Below are 14,341 nucleotides of genomic sequence, written 5' to 3'. Positions count from 1 at the left end.
AACATTTTATATGGTGAGCTACAGAGTGGCTAGGACAGGCAAGCCCCATACTATTGTGGAGGACTTAATTCTTCCTGCTGCCGCGGATATGGCTGGGACAATGCTGGGGGAAAAGGCCAAAAAAACTTTACAGACAATGGCTTCATCAAACAACACTGTTCACGACACATCAGAGACATGGCAGGAGATGTTTTGAAACAATTACCGCTTCGCATACAAGCCAGTGAATTCTATGCCTTACAGCTGGATGTGTCAACAGATGTGGCGGGCCTGGCACAGCTCCTGGTATATTTCCATTAAGTTGATGGGGGGGGGGGGGGGGGGTGAATTAAGGAAGACATCCTCTTCTGCAAACCACTGGAAACCAGGACAACATGAGAGGATATTTTTAAAGTACTGGACAGCTTTGTGACATCAAATGGACTTTGGTGGTCAAGATGTGTTGGTATCTGTACTGATGGCGCAAAAGCCATGACAGGGAGACATAGTGGAGTTGTAACGCACGTGCAAGCAGTTGCTCCTGACGCCACTTGGGTACACTGCAGCATCCCCCCGAGAGGCTCTTGCTGCCAAGGGAATGCCTGACAGCTTGAAAGACGTTTTGGACACTACAGTGAAAATGGTTAATTTTGTTAAAGTAAGGCCCCTGAACTCTTGTGTATTTTCTGCATTATGCAATGATATGGCTAGTGACCATGTAACGCTTTTACAACATACAGAAGTGCGCTGGTTATCAAGGAGCAAAGTATTGACACGTTTTTTTTAATTGAGAGACGAGATTAAAGTTTTCATTACTGACCATAATTTTCACTTGTCTGACCGCTTGCATGATAAAGAGTTTCTCACACAACTGGCCTATCTGGGTTATGTTTTTTCTCACCTGAATGATCTGAATCTAGGATTACAGGGACTCTCTTATATTATTTATTGATTATTATAATGTTATTATTTGTGCCCTGGTCTTATAGGGCTAGGCGTCCCATCGACAACTTCCGCTGAAATTGGAGGGTGGCAATTCAAATAAATAATCATAGAAATTATGGATATTAAACATCTAGGTACATACAAGTGTCTTATATCGGTTAAAAGCTTAAATTCGTGTTAATCTAACTGCATTGTCTGATTTACAATAGGCATTACAGCGAAAGCATGCCATGCGATTGTTTGAGGATGGCGCCCCACATCAAACTATTTTTCAACCGGCACTGGCTTCGTAAAATCTCAAATAGTGATTAAATATTCACTTACCTTTTGAAAATCTTTCTCTGATTTGCAATCCCAAGGGTCCCAGATACAACATGCATGGTCGTTTTGTTAGATAAAATCCTTCTTTATATCCCAAATAGTCTGTTTAGTTGGCACCATCAATTTGAGTAATCCACTCGTTCAACGGGCAGAGAAAAGAATCCAAAAAGATACTGCTAAACTTTGTTAAAACAAGTCAAAATACATTTCTATTTAATCCTCAGCTACCCTAAAATGTAATTAAACTATAATATTTCATACAGAAAGAAGTATATTCAATAGAAAAGTGCGCGCCCTCTTCGTCGCGGGTGTACAGACTGATTTCCAACTCTGACTCCTTGTACCAAAACTCAAAATTATTCCTTGTTTGGGAAGAAACAAGCCTGAAACTTCGAACAAAGACTATTGACATTTAGTGGAAGCCATAGGAATTGCAATCTGGGAGCTGGAATTGCATAGTGCCCATAGCGTTCCATTGAAAGTGCATAGGCTCTCAAAAAACAAAAATAATTCTGGTTGGTTTTTCTTTGGATTTTCCCCTACCATATCAATTGTGTTATAGTCTCGTACATTGTTTTAACCTGTTAGGGCTAGGGGGCAGTATTGACACGGCCGGATAAAAAACGTACCCGATTTAATCTGGTTACTACTCCTGCCCAGTAACTAGAATATGCATATAATTCTTGGCTTTGGATAGAAAACACCCTAAAGTTTCTAAAACTGTTTGAATGGTGTCTGTGAGTATAACAGAACTCATATGGCAGGCAAAAACCTGAGAAGATTCCTTACAGGAAGTGCCCTCTCTGACAAGATCTTGTTCTTCTTGTCTCTGTTTATTGAAGACTGAGGATCTTTGCTGTAACGTGACACTTCCTACGGCTCCCATAGGCTCTCAGATCCCGGGAAAAAGCTGAATGATATCGAGGCAGCCCCAGGCTGAAACACATTATCGCGTTTGAATAGTGGCCGGTCAGAGTACTCTGAGACTCAGGCTCGTGCACGAGGGCACGAGATGTTTTTATTTTCTCTCTCTTTGTACGTATACACGCTTTTCCGGTCAGAATATTATCGCTTTTTTACGAGAAAAATGGCATAAAAATTGATTTTAAACAGCGGTTGACATGCTTCGAAGAACGTTAATGGAATTTTTAGAATTTTTTTGTCACGAAATGCGCCGTGCTCGTCACCCTTCTTTACCATTCGGATAGTGTCTTGAACGCACGAACAAAACGCCGCTATTTGGATATAACAATGGATTATTTGGGACCAAACCAACATTCGTTATTGAAGTAGAAGTCCTGGGAGTGTATTCTGACGAAGAACAGCAAAGGTAATAACATTTTTCTTATAGTAAATCTGACTTTGGTGAGTGCTAAACTTGCTGGGTGTCTAAATAGCTAGCCCTGTGATGCCGGGCGATCTACTGAGAATATTGCAAAATGTGCTTTCACCGAAAAGCTATTTTAAAATCGGACATAGCGAGTGCATAGAGGAGTTCTGTATCTATAATTCTTAAAATAATTGTTATGTTTTTTGTGAACGTTTATCGTGAGTAATTTAGTAAATTCACCGGCAGTGTTCGGTGGGAATGCTAGTCACATGCTAGTCACATGCTAATGTAAAAAGCTGGTTTTTGATATAAATATGAACTTGATTGAACAAAACATGCATGTATTGTATAACATAATGTCCTAGGGTTGTCATCTGATGAAGATCATCAAAGGTTAGTGCTGCATTTAGCTGTGGTTTGGGTTTATGTGACATTATATGCTAGCTTGAAAAATGGGTGTCTGATTATTTCTGGCTGGGTACTCTGCTGGCATAATGTTTTGCTTTCGTTGTAAAGCCTTTTTGAAATCGGACAGTGTGGTTAGATTAACGAGAGGCTTGTCTTTAAAATGGTGTAAAATAGTCATATGTTTGAAAAATTGACATTTTTGCATTTTTTAGGTATTTGAATATCGTGCTACGGGATTACACTGGCTGTTGAGTAGGTGGGACGTAAGCGTCCCACCTAGCCCAGAGAGGTTAACATTTCTACAACCTTAAAATGTGTTTTCTATCCAATGGTACCAAATATATGCAAATCCTGGCTTCTGGGCCTGAGTAACAGGCAGTTTACTTTGGGCACGTCAGTCAGACAGGAAGTGGAGAAAAATAGAACCTAGCCTGTGTCACTTCCCACGAGCCGGGTTGTGACAAAAACTCACACTCATTCTTATGTTTAATAAATGTATCATATAGTGTGTGTGTGGCAGGCTTACAATGATGGCAAAAAACAACATTTGAGAGTGCGCTAGAGGGGGTACGCACCTGGAGGTTGAAGATTTGAAGGGGTACGGGACTATAAAAAGTTTGGGAACCACTGCTCCAGAACACCCAACATGAAACTGTTTTTTGGGCAAACTAAGGAACTTAATGACCCAATCCAAGCATGAATATAAAGAAGCACTATTGCTAACACATTCAAATGCGAGTTCTTATCTGAACATGAATAAATATGCAACTTTAGTTACATGTGACAGTGCAACCTCAACTCAGGGATAGACGTAACATAGTAAATATAAATCTGTCTCCCTCCATTTAGTATGATATGTTACGTTTCCATTGGTATGTATTCATTTGTGGATGTTCATCGTCGATTTCATATGATAAGAATTACAATTCGTATGTGTACTTGTATTTATTAGGGATCCCCATTTGCTGCTGCCAAGGAGATAGCAGCTACTCTTCCTGAGGTCCAGCAAAATTAAGGCAGCTATAACATTTTCAAAACATTACAATACATTTCACAACAAATTTCACAACATATCCTACCATATATCTACAACACAAAATCTATGTATACATGTGTCTATAGTGTATATGTTATCGTGTGTGTATGCATGTGACTGTGCCTGTGTGTGTCTCTTCACATATTTGCTCTTCGTACAATCTGTGACGAATTTGCAATCTGTATGTTGCTAACGTTAGCTAGCTAAGTTACATTTCACTTTATGGGTTAGTTACTGCATGTAGGCTTCTTGTAACCTATTGCTTTCTATTATAGATAATATTATGATTAGGCTATACAGTATCTTTACATTAAAAACCAAAGTCTGTCAGATGTCCAGTCACTCCAATTAATTGAATACCCCTTGATCTTCAATAATAGGACTTGGGAATATGAAAATATACATTCGCCAAATAGTTTTACCTGGGCATAACCTAAAATCTAAGGACTTATTAGCCTACCGTGTTGTTTATGATTTTGTTGGCATGGAGGACTGATTGGGTTCATTGCTTCAAGTTGAAACATAAATTCTGCTCTCATGGAGTGGCATGCTTTGAGCACGACCAAAAAGTGTTTTATTATGTGAAAAATTAATGCCATGTGCAGCATTTGCTATAGGCCTATTGTTCATGTTTACAAACATCTTCAATTCAACCATCATTGGGTTAAAATACACATACATTTGTTAACAGCCATCCACAACAACCACAATCCTTAAGCCGCAAATAGCTAATTGAGAGAGCAGCAGTGTGATTCACATCAATGTGCTGAGTAGATATCAATAAAAGGGATATCCGTATAGCTCGTAGGATACACCACTGCTGTCATCCTTACCTCCAAGTGTTTATTTAAATTGGATAATCTTTGGATGCTGACAGCAGTCACACCATTGGAAGACATAACTTGGACTGTAGCCTTCAAAAGCCTATTACTGCTCTTTTCCCACGATCCATCAAATGCATTTGGTGTGTCAACATAGTGATCTCTGACTTGTGCTCAGACTCGCTCAGGTGGAACAAACGTAAACTTGCGCCTTTTTTCAAAGCTGATTTGAATGTTAATGAGAAAACAGAAAGGTGTCAAATAATTTTTTCACAAACAGAATTTCTGAATAATCCTAGAAGTAATCATCTGGTTTTTCAAAAGGATCTGTAATCTGATTGCAATATTTTTGCTGGTAACATGTTGCATTACAGTTACAGTTTTTTTTTGTAATCCCTTACTCTCCAACCCTGGCTAGGGGGTTAGAGTTATGGCTTAAGGTTAGGGGTTAAGGTTAGGGTTAGGGAAAGGGTTAGCTAAAATGCTAGGGAGTTGGAAAGTACGTAAAAAGTTGTAAGTACACCCGACCAACCTCCCCCCTTTCATGTTTGCCTTAAGTTACCTTCTGTCTTCTGCAACCATACAGATGTAGGATCTTCATTCAATCACATTTTTATTGCTGAGGATTTTCCTGCACAGCAGTAAATGCAAACTTGTGGTATATTCGAGGTTTAAAAAGGCTTCCAAAGTTTGTAATTTCCACATTAAAATGTTAGACTTGATTTGCCATAACGAAAAATGGATCAACCCCTACAAGAAATGTCCATTAATTATAATTCACATAATAATTCACATTTCATTTTGCTGCGGGATTGTTTACCTGCTGTAGCAAACTGGCTTAAATTAAAATCCTTACTCTGTACCAAACGTAACATATCATACTAATTTGTGTGTCACAGATTTCCAAACGTAACATATCATACTAATTTGAGTGTCACAGATGTACGTTTACTATGTTATGTCTTTGAGGCCAGGCTGGACAGGGCGAGATAACAAAGAATACTTTGGGGGGCAAACTCAAATCATCACAACTCTAGACACACTACTACATTCATAGAAGAGATGCACTCCTCTCCCAGCGCACGTTTGTGTTCTGTAATCCTTCAGGGTCATCACTAGCTTCTATAACAATCTGTTCTATACCCACAAAGTCATAAACCCCGCCCATTTCTACACTCAGAAAATATATCAAAAATGTTTTTTAACACATCTGTGTGTCTAGTTAGGGACGACACATGTTGTGTTACTTTTAACACAATCACCTTGATGGCACAACATGATTTGAATACATTTTCCAACACATTTTATGTCAATTCCTGCAATTAATTTGTTAAAAGCTGAAAACCATACAACACACCCTAGATGTGTTAGATTAATGACCAATTACATTGCAGATCCAAGGTGTATTTAACATGCAGCCTACATTTCCGGTATGGCGGTCGAGCTGGCCTAGCTGGTCTTATATTGTAACAACCCCCCCTTTCTCTCTGAATTTAACCAAGAAAAACAAAATATACTAGCTATTTACTATGGATTCAAATTAGTGAAACAAACAGGTCTGATTAGTGTGTTTTTCTTGGCTCACATCCTTCCATTTTCTGTTTTTTCACCTGAAATATTTATTGATATTCTGTCAGGAAGGTAATTAACCACCTCCATTTATTCCATTAAAAAAGCTCTTTCCCTCAGAGGGAGAAAGAGGGAGCAAAAGGGAGAAAGAAAGAGAGAAAAAGACAGCGAGAGAGAGTGTTAGCCCCTAATCATGTCCACTGCTTAGAGAGGCACGGAGAGGCCCTTTCACTTATGACACACATCAACAACCACAATGGAGCCAGTTAAAGCTGCACTGCATAACTATGCGTGTACAGGGGTTTTTGAAGACCCCTCTGGCAAGAATGCAGTATTTTTTCTTGATTTGAACATGATTTCCCAGAAACTACCGCTCTCATGAGTAGTCGGCTGGGAATGAAGTAGTACATCAACATCCTCTCTGAACAGTCTAGGCTGCGGGAAATTTGAGAGTACGGACCAGACCTTTGTGAAATGGACAATCATTGATAAATGTGCAACAATGGTATGAGTATGATGTAGCCTAATCATAGAAAACATTACATTTATTTTATATTTATCAACAAGTACTGGATTTTATTTGGTATATACAAGTGGTTATTTCTTTAGATTATTGTTTATCAAGATGTTATGTAGCCTATTGATTGTAGAAGTACAATACTTGACCCTTCTGCATGAAAACCATTATCAGTCATACATACTGTAATAGACCATGTACAGAAAAGTACAATACATTCCTAAGTAACAATGTTGTTTACATGTGTTTTCACTGTAGGATTCCAGTTTTGAAGAGCCGCAGTCCTCATTCAGAGGAAGCTATCACAGGATCTCCAGACATCCCAGCCCGAGGACAGCCCCGTTGGTGCACCTGCCTGAATTGCCATGAGATGGCCACTGACCTTGAGAGGAAGTGCTGAGGTGCAGGGCCCAGACAGATATGTGAGTAGGACGGCACACATGGAAACTTCTTTCCTGGAGGAAGGGATTTATTTTGCAGCTTGTCCGGTCTACCAGAAATTACATTTTGGCTGATCTGCAGGATCCAGGCACCGATCACAAGGAGTACAGCCATGCAGCATAAAGACAGTATGCTGTTTGGCAGTATGGAACACAAGAATAGAGTGGTGATTCCTAGCTATTGTGACTGGCACGTTCGAGACAAGTATCCAGATCCTGTAGGGCAATACAAAGGCTTTATTCCTAATAGGCTGTAGAGCTCTGATGTCCTCACTCCAGATGACAGCACAGTACAGCACAGAAAACAGCACAGCACAGTATAGGACGGCAGGTAGTCTAGCGGTTAGAGCTTTGGGCCAATACCCGAAAGGTCACTGTTTCAAATACCCGAGCTGACATGGTGAAAAATCAGTCCATGTGGCCTTGAGCAAAGCGCTTAACCCTAATTTGCTCCAGGGATACTAGTATGGTTGAACCTGTGAAATAACACATTTCACTGCACCTATCTGCTGTATGTGACAATAAAAATAACTTTTGGCACTTTCACAAGAAAGCTTATAACAACATGGACAGTACCATTTACTTTCCAGAGGTACCACCAGAGACAGCTTCAAGTTCTGCTGCCATTTCACCACTGCACTATTCTATTTATTTATTACCAAGTAAATTTACATAACAGTTGAATACTTTCCATGACTACACTGTACTTTATTCTTCATTTGGATCCCAATTAGGAAAAAATATTCAATTTGGTTGTCACGGATCCCTCTGGAACGTTCATTGCGCACATCTGGCCCTCATTCCCACTGATTGTATTGGTATATACACGTACCCTTTCTTCCCCATGATGCTGGTGATTATCGTTACTATGTCCTTTGGTGTGTGTGAGTACATGTGATGTGTGTTTTGGGCTTTTGTGCCCTTGTGGATTGCGCATATGATTACGGGTCTCGTCCCGTGTGTTAATCAATGTGCGCGTTAGTTATTTATTCAAGGTAATCCTCACTCTTTTGTTTGGGTTTCAACCCCGTGTTTTTGTTACGTGTTTGTTTGGTCTTCGTCCCCGTGCCTTTACACGGCACACCTAATTTGAGCTAATTAAAGAAAACTATTATGCATTCCTGCGTCTGTCTCCCGATCCTTCATGCCAACGTGACATGTATAAGTACGCTGTAAAACCATAAAACGTGACATCTTTATAACCTAAACAAATGTCATTGTTTAAAACTTAAACATTAGGCACTTAGGTTTGCCAATTAAGTGATATAATCTTAAACACAGGTGTTTAAAATACAAGATTAAACATGAAAGTCATATTGTTCTAGTCAGTTTCCAACCAGGACAACACCTACGATATATCTCCTGTGTTCAGATTTTAAATATGTTTACTTCCCCATTGTCCTTTTATTAAGAGTGCATTTAATCATTATAAATGTATGTGACTATCCATGCCTTTAATTCAGATCAGCATTAGGAACGTTTGTCACTTTACCTACATTTCAGCACAAATGAACAGGACATATAATTCAAGAAAGCTTTTTAATCCATGTTGTTGTTTCTCAACTGTTGAGACTTTCTAAATACTTAAATCCAAAGACACAGGCACTTTACAACACACAATATGATTTGCAGAGTTAATTTCCGTTAACCATTTTAGAGCGAAAAGGATGTGGGAGGGGCTAAATTAGCATATTTCCCAGCATGCTGTGTTGTAAGTAGATTTTTAGAATAGTTTGTTTAAATATATATGCTTCCTCATGCACATTGGTTGATTAATTCATCATATACTTTACAAAGAAAAATACAATTTTCTCAAACTAATCCAATCTGTGAGGGGTTAGATTTATTGCACCCGTTACTGAGATGGTTGTTCCATTTTAGATGGTTGAGGTAGTCTAGTTTACAATTAATATAACATAATAGCTAAGTTGTGTGTGTGCTGTTGGAGGTCAATTGTTCCAAATGTTGTCAAGCGTCTCAATGGCTGGTTCTGTTAGGAATTACTATTTACTGCATATACCAGCCTAATACGTCTTGCATGTTTGTTGTTGCCCATGAACCAGGATTTTCAGACTAATGTTGAGGACAACTATTCCTTCACTGAAGTCTTTATGATATCTGAACTCAGCAAAAAAGTTAACATCCTTGCACTGTCAACTGCTTTTATTTTCAGCAAACTTAACATGTGTAAATATTTGTATGGACATAGCAAGACTGAGACATAAACTGAACAAGTTCTACAGACATGTGACTAACAGAAATGGAATAATGTGTCCCTGAACAAAGGAGGGGGTCAAAAGTAACAGTCAGTATCTTGTGTGGCCACCAGCTGCATTAAGTACTGCAGTGCATCTCCTCCTCATGGACTGCACCAGATTTGCCAGTTCTTGCTGTAAGATGTTACCCCACTCTTCCACCAAGGCACCTGCAAGTTCCCGGACATTTCTGGGGGGAACGGCCCTTGCCCTCACCCTCCGAGCCAACAGGTCCCAGACGTCCTCAATGGGATTGAGATCCGGGCTCTTCGCTGGCCATGGCAGAACACTGACATTCCTGTCTTGCTGGAAATCATGCACAGAACGAGCAGTATGGCTGGTGGCATTGTCAAGCTGGAGGGTCATGTCAGGATGAGCCTGCAGGAAGGGTACAACATGAGGGAGGAGGAATTCTTCCCTGTAACGCACAGCGTTGAGATTGCCTGCAATGACAAAAAGCTCAGTCCGATGATGCTGTAACACACCGTCCCAGACCATGACGGACCCTCCACCTCCAAATCGATCCCGCTCCAGAGTACAAGCCTCGGTGTAATGCTCATTACTTCGACGATAAACACAAATCTGACCATCACCCCTGGTGAGACAAAACCGCAACTCGTCAGAGAAGAGCACTTTTGCCAGTCCTGTCTGGTCCAGCGACAGTCGGTTTGTGCCCATTGGTGACATTTTTGCCGGTGATGTCTGGTGAGAACCTGCCTTACAATAGGCCTACAAGCTCTCAGTCCAGCCTCTCTCAGCCTATTGCAGACAGTCTGAGCACTGATGGAGGGATTGTGCAGTCCTGGTGTAACTCGGGCAGATGTTGTTGCCATCCTGTACCTGTCCCACAGGTGTGATGTTTGGATGTACCGATCCTGTGTTGTTACACGTGGTCTGCCACTGTGAGGACGATCAGATGCCGTCCTGTCTCCCTGTAGCGCAGTTTTAGAGGTCTCACAGTACGGACATTGCAATTTATTGCCCTGGCCACATCTGCAGTCCTCATGCCTCCTTGTAGCATGCCAAAGGCACGTTCACGCAGCTGAGCAGGGACCCTGGGCATCTTTCTTTTGGTGTTTTTCAGAGTCAGTTGAAAGGTCTCTTTAGTGGCTTAACTTCTTGTGGATTAGTGGGACGCTTTCATGAAATCACAAGTGCAATACATCAAAATAAATCTTAACTTGTTGTTAATCCAGCTGCCATGTCAGATTTCAAAAAGGCTTTACGGCGAAAGCAAACAATGCGATTATCTGAGGACAGCGCCCAGCACACAAATGCAAAACAAATCATTTTCAACCAGGGAGTTGCGACACGAAAGTCAGAAATAGCGATATAATATATGCCTTATCTTTGAAGATCTTCTTCTGTTGGCACTTCAAAAGGTCCCAGTTACATTACAAATGGTCCCTTTGTTCAATAAAGTCATTTTTTATATCCATAAAAACTCTGTTTAGTTGGCACGCTTCAGTCAATAATCCACTCGGTTTCCCTCCTTCAAAATGCATACAAAATGAATCCCAAACGTTACCAATAAACTTATCCAAACAAGTCAATCAACGTTTATAATCAAACCTTAGGTACCCTAATACGCAAATATACGATCAAATTTAAGACGGAGAATCGTTATTGTCTTTACCAGAGAAAAATATCAAAGAACGCGCTCTCATTCACACGCTTGGAAACACTACAGACAAAATGGGAGCCACTCCAAAAAACAGCCTGAAACTCTTTCTAAAGACTGTTGACATCTAGTGGAAGTCCTAGGAACGGCATTCGGGCACGATTTCGCCCTATTATAAATGTGCCAGCCATTGAAATCAGTGGTAGGATAATTTTTTTGGGGGGGGGATGGTTTGTCCTCGGGGTTTCGCCTGCCATTTCAGTTCTGTTATACTCACAGACATTATTTTAACAGTTGTAGAAACTTTTGAGTATTTTCTATCCAAATCTACCAATTATATGCATTTCCTAGCTTTTGGGCCTGAGTAGCAGGCAGTTTACTTTGGGCACGTTTTTCATCCGGACGTCAAAATACGTCCCCCTATCCCAAAGAAGTAAAGTTTTAATAACTGTGACCTTAATTGCCTACTGTCTGTAAGCTGTTAGTGTCTTAACGACCGTTCCACAGGTGCATGTTCATTAATTGTTTATGGTTCATTGAACAAGCATGGGAAACAGTGTTTAAACCCTTTACAATGAAGATCTGTGAAGTTTTTTTGGATTTTTACAAATTCTCTTTGAACTACAGGGTCCTGAAAAAGGGACATTTATTTTTTGATGAGTTCATAATATGTGGTCGTAAAGGGTGTACTTTAAATTTAAACACATTCAATTAATCGGCGGGTGTCAAACTCATTCCATGGAGGGCCTAGTGTCTAATGGTTTTTGTTTCTCCTTTCAAATTAGACCTACACAACCAGGTGAGGGGTGTTCCTTACTAATCAGTGACCTTAATTCCTCAATCAAGTACAAGGGAAGAGCGAAAACGCGCAGACACTCGGCCTCCGTGGCGTGAGTTTGACAGGTGACTTAGGCAGTCACTTAGTGAAGGCTTCAGAAATATAAATTATTGAATGCAACAACCATGTCTCAGTCAGCGGTGGGTATCCCTCACATTCATTTGAAAGGCATGCTGGAAAGTGTGTGTGGGGGTGTGTGTGTATGTGTGCGTGTGTGTGTGTGCGTGTGTGTGTGTGTATGCATGTGTGTCAAGCATCGATTGATTAACTAAGTAAACTCAAAGTTTACTTAGTTAGCTTACTAACTTTGTTTACAATGGAGATTGAGCTCACTGCCTCAGATTCTGAGATGTTTTCAGACGAAGTTCAACATTCTCCATTATCAGGGACACACAATCTCAAACCAGATTGTTGCGGTCTGTTGTCTCAATCCCCTGTCACCGTTCCAGGCCTCACGAAGAACCAAAATGCCGTGACCAGGCTGATCTCTCCACCGCCCTACCCACCGGAACTCACCAGCCTTTCCGCATGCGTTGATGGCCTGGTCCCCCACCATCCCACCCATCTACAAAAGCTCTCCCCTCTGCTCCCGCTACTACCACTAAGGCATCCAAATCCAGGCGTCCAGTACTGTCATACTGGACCATTTCCAGGCTACAGAAGAAGTAATGACAACAAGGAGAGCTGTTCCGCCTGTATGTGGGTTCCCTGGGGGTAAGCACACGGCTTCCATCCAGAAGCAGCCAGTAAACCCCTGGATGTCGTGGCTCTGGCCTTCCATCTCTCACTTTGTCATCTCCTTTTCTACCTTATCGTCAGCTTTTCCCACTCTCCACCCCTTCCTCCCTGCCCTTGTCTCCTCCTCTGCCAGTAGTGCCCTCCCCACATTGTTTGTCTGCTCTGGCCCCTTGGCTTCCTTGCCTCTTGCACCTACTTTTCTCTCCAGCCTCACTGGCCCTGTGACCACTGCCTAGGCAGTGTCTCAACCACTCTCTATGCCAGAGACCACCTCTCTCTCAGTAAACCGCTTACTCCCCCCCCACCTCTCACGCTCTGTCTTTGCCAGCGTCGCAACTGGTTTTCCGGATTCCTGCTCTGGCCTCCTGGCTATCTTGCCTGCATTATCTTCACAGCCTCTGGCTCTCCTCCCCACTTCAGATCCCGCTGGCCCCGTGACCAGTGATCCAATAGCAGCTCACCCTCTCTCTCTGTCAGTGTCAACCACTTTCTTTCAGGTTCCGCTGCCACCACTCTTTCTCTCATGTCACCTTGTCTCTTTGCCAGCATTCCCACGGGACCGCTGCCCTCCAAGCTGCAACCCTGTCCCAGTTCAGGAAACCGACTGCCTCTCTATTCCAGTCTTCACTGCCGACGGTATCCTAGCCCCACCCTCCGGCCCACCACTCCCTCTCTACGGCGACCCCTGCTCATCCTCCACCCAACGCCCGGATCTTCAATCTGCCTCCCTTCTTTTCCCCTCTCCGTCAGCAGATCCTAAAAGGTGCAGATGTAAATCTTGCTGCTCTCCTCACTACTTCTTCTCCACAGGCATTACACCGCATCATCGACTGCGGCTTCTTCCAGGTGCCCCTGCGCTCCACTGACCCTCACCACTCCAAGATTCTCACTGTCCCAGAATTTTGCTCTGCTTTCTCTCACTACAGAGCCATAATTTGGTCAGCCCGTCCTTCTCGCCTTCAGGAGTTGGACAACTAGCAATCCATCATCATGGATCTGGCTGTCTGTTTCAGGGACACACCTTTTACGACTAGCATTGTAGGTTCTCGGTAGCCGCCCTAGACGTGGAGCTTTACTGTCGCATCTTCGCTGGCAAAGTGTCCCACTCCCACGACTTCTGTGGCCACCCTGAACCCTGTCTGCCCTGTGATCAGTGGCCCCTGAAGCTTCCTCTGCCCTGCCTCTGCTTGCTGTTCCGCACTAACCACATCCTCCTTCTAGACAATGTTCTGCCTCCTCTGGGAGGAAGGACTGCCATAGTCAAGCTGTGCTTTTCGTCGGAGAATGCATGATCTGCTGAGCTTCCACATGCAAGCTCAGCACATTTTGTAGTGGTGCCCACGCCCGCACCTCAACTCCTCCTGCTAATAAATTAATGCTGGCCAACCTCCCAATCAACGTCACTGCCATGGCTGCGGACTTGGACCTTCACCCTGACCACTAATTTGTCCGATATGTGCTTGACGCCCTGAATTTTTTTTCTCTCCCGGCCTCATCTCTACTCCTTACTTCTGCTCCAACCT

At 42.2% G+C, this 14,341-nt stretch overlaps 1 long non-coding RNA gene across 1 annotated transcript in view; it reads left to right on the top strand.

Moving 5' to 3' along the window:
* The window catches only part of LOC145850372 (uncharacterized), a 103,947-nt gene that overhangs the window by 60,870 nt on the left and 28,736 nt on the right, over positions 1-14,341 (top strand). Inside the window, exon 2 of the long non-coding RNA XR_014381608.1 lies at positions 7,185-7,348. This is a non-coding gene — a long non-coding RNA (uncharacterized LOC145850372). The remainder of the gene's footprint in view (positions 1-7,184; positions 7,349-14,341) is intronic.

This window comes from Salmo salar, chromosome 19 (assembly GCF_965601325.2).
Source record: "Salmo salar chromosome 19, fSalSal1, whole genome shotgun sequence".
NCBI classification, from domain to species: Eukaryota; Metazoa; Chordata; class Actinopteri; order Salmoniformes; family Salmonidae; genus Salmo; species Salmo salar.
Note: the sequence above shows the minus strand (reverse complement) of the source record. Positions and strands in the feature narration are given on the sequence as shown.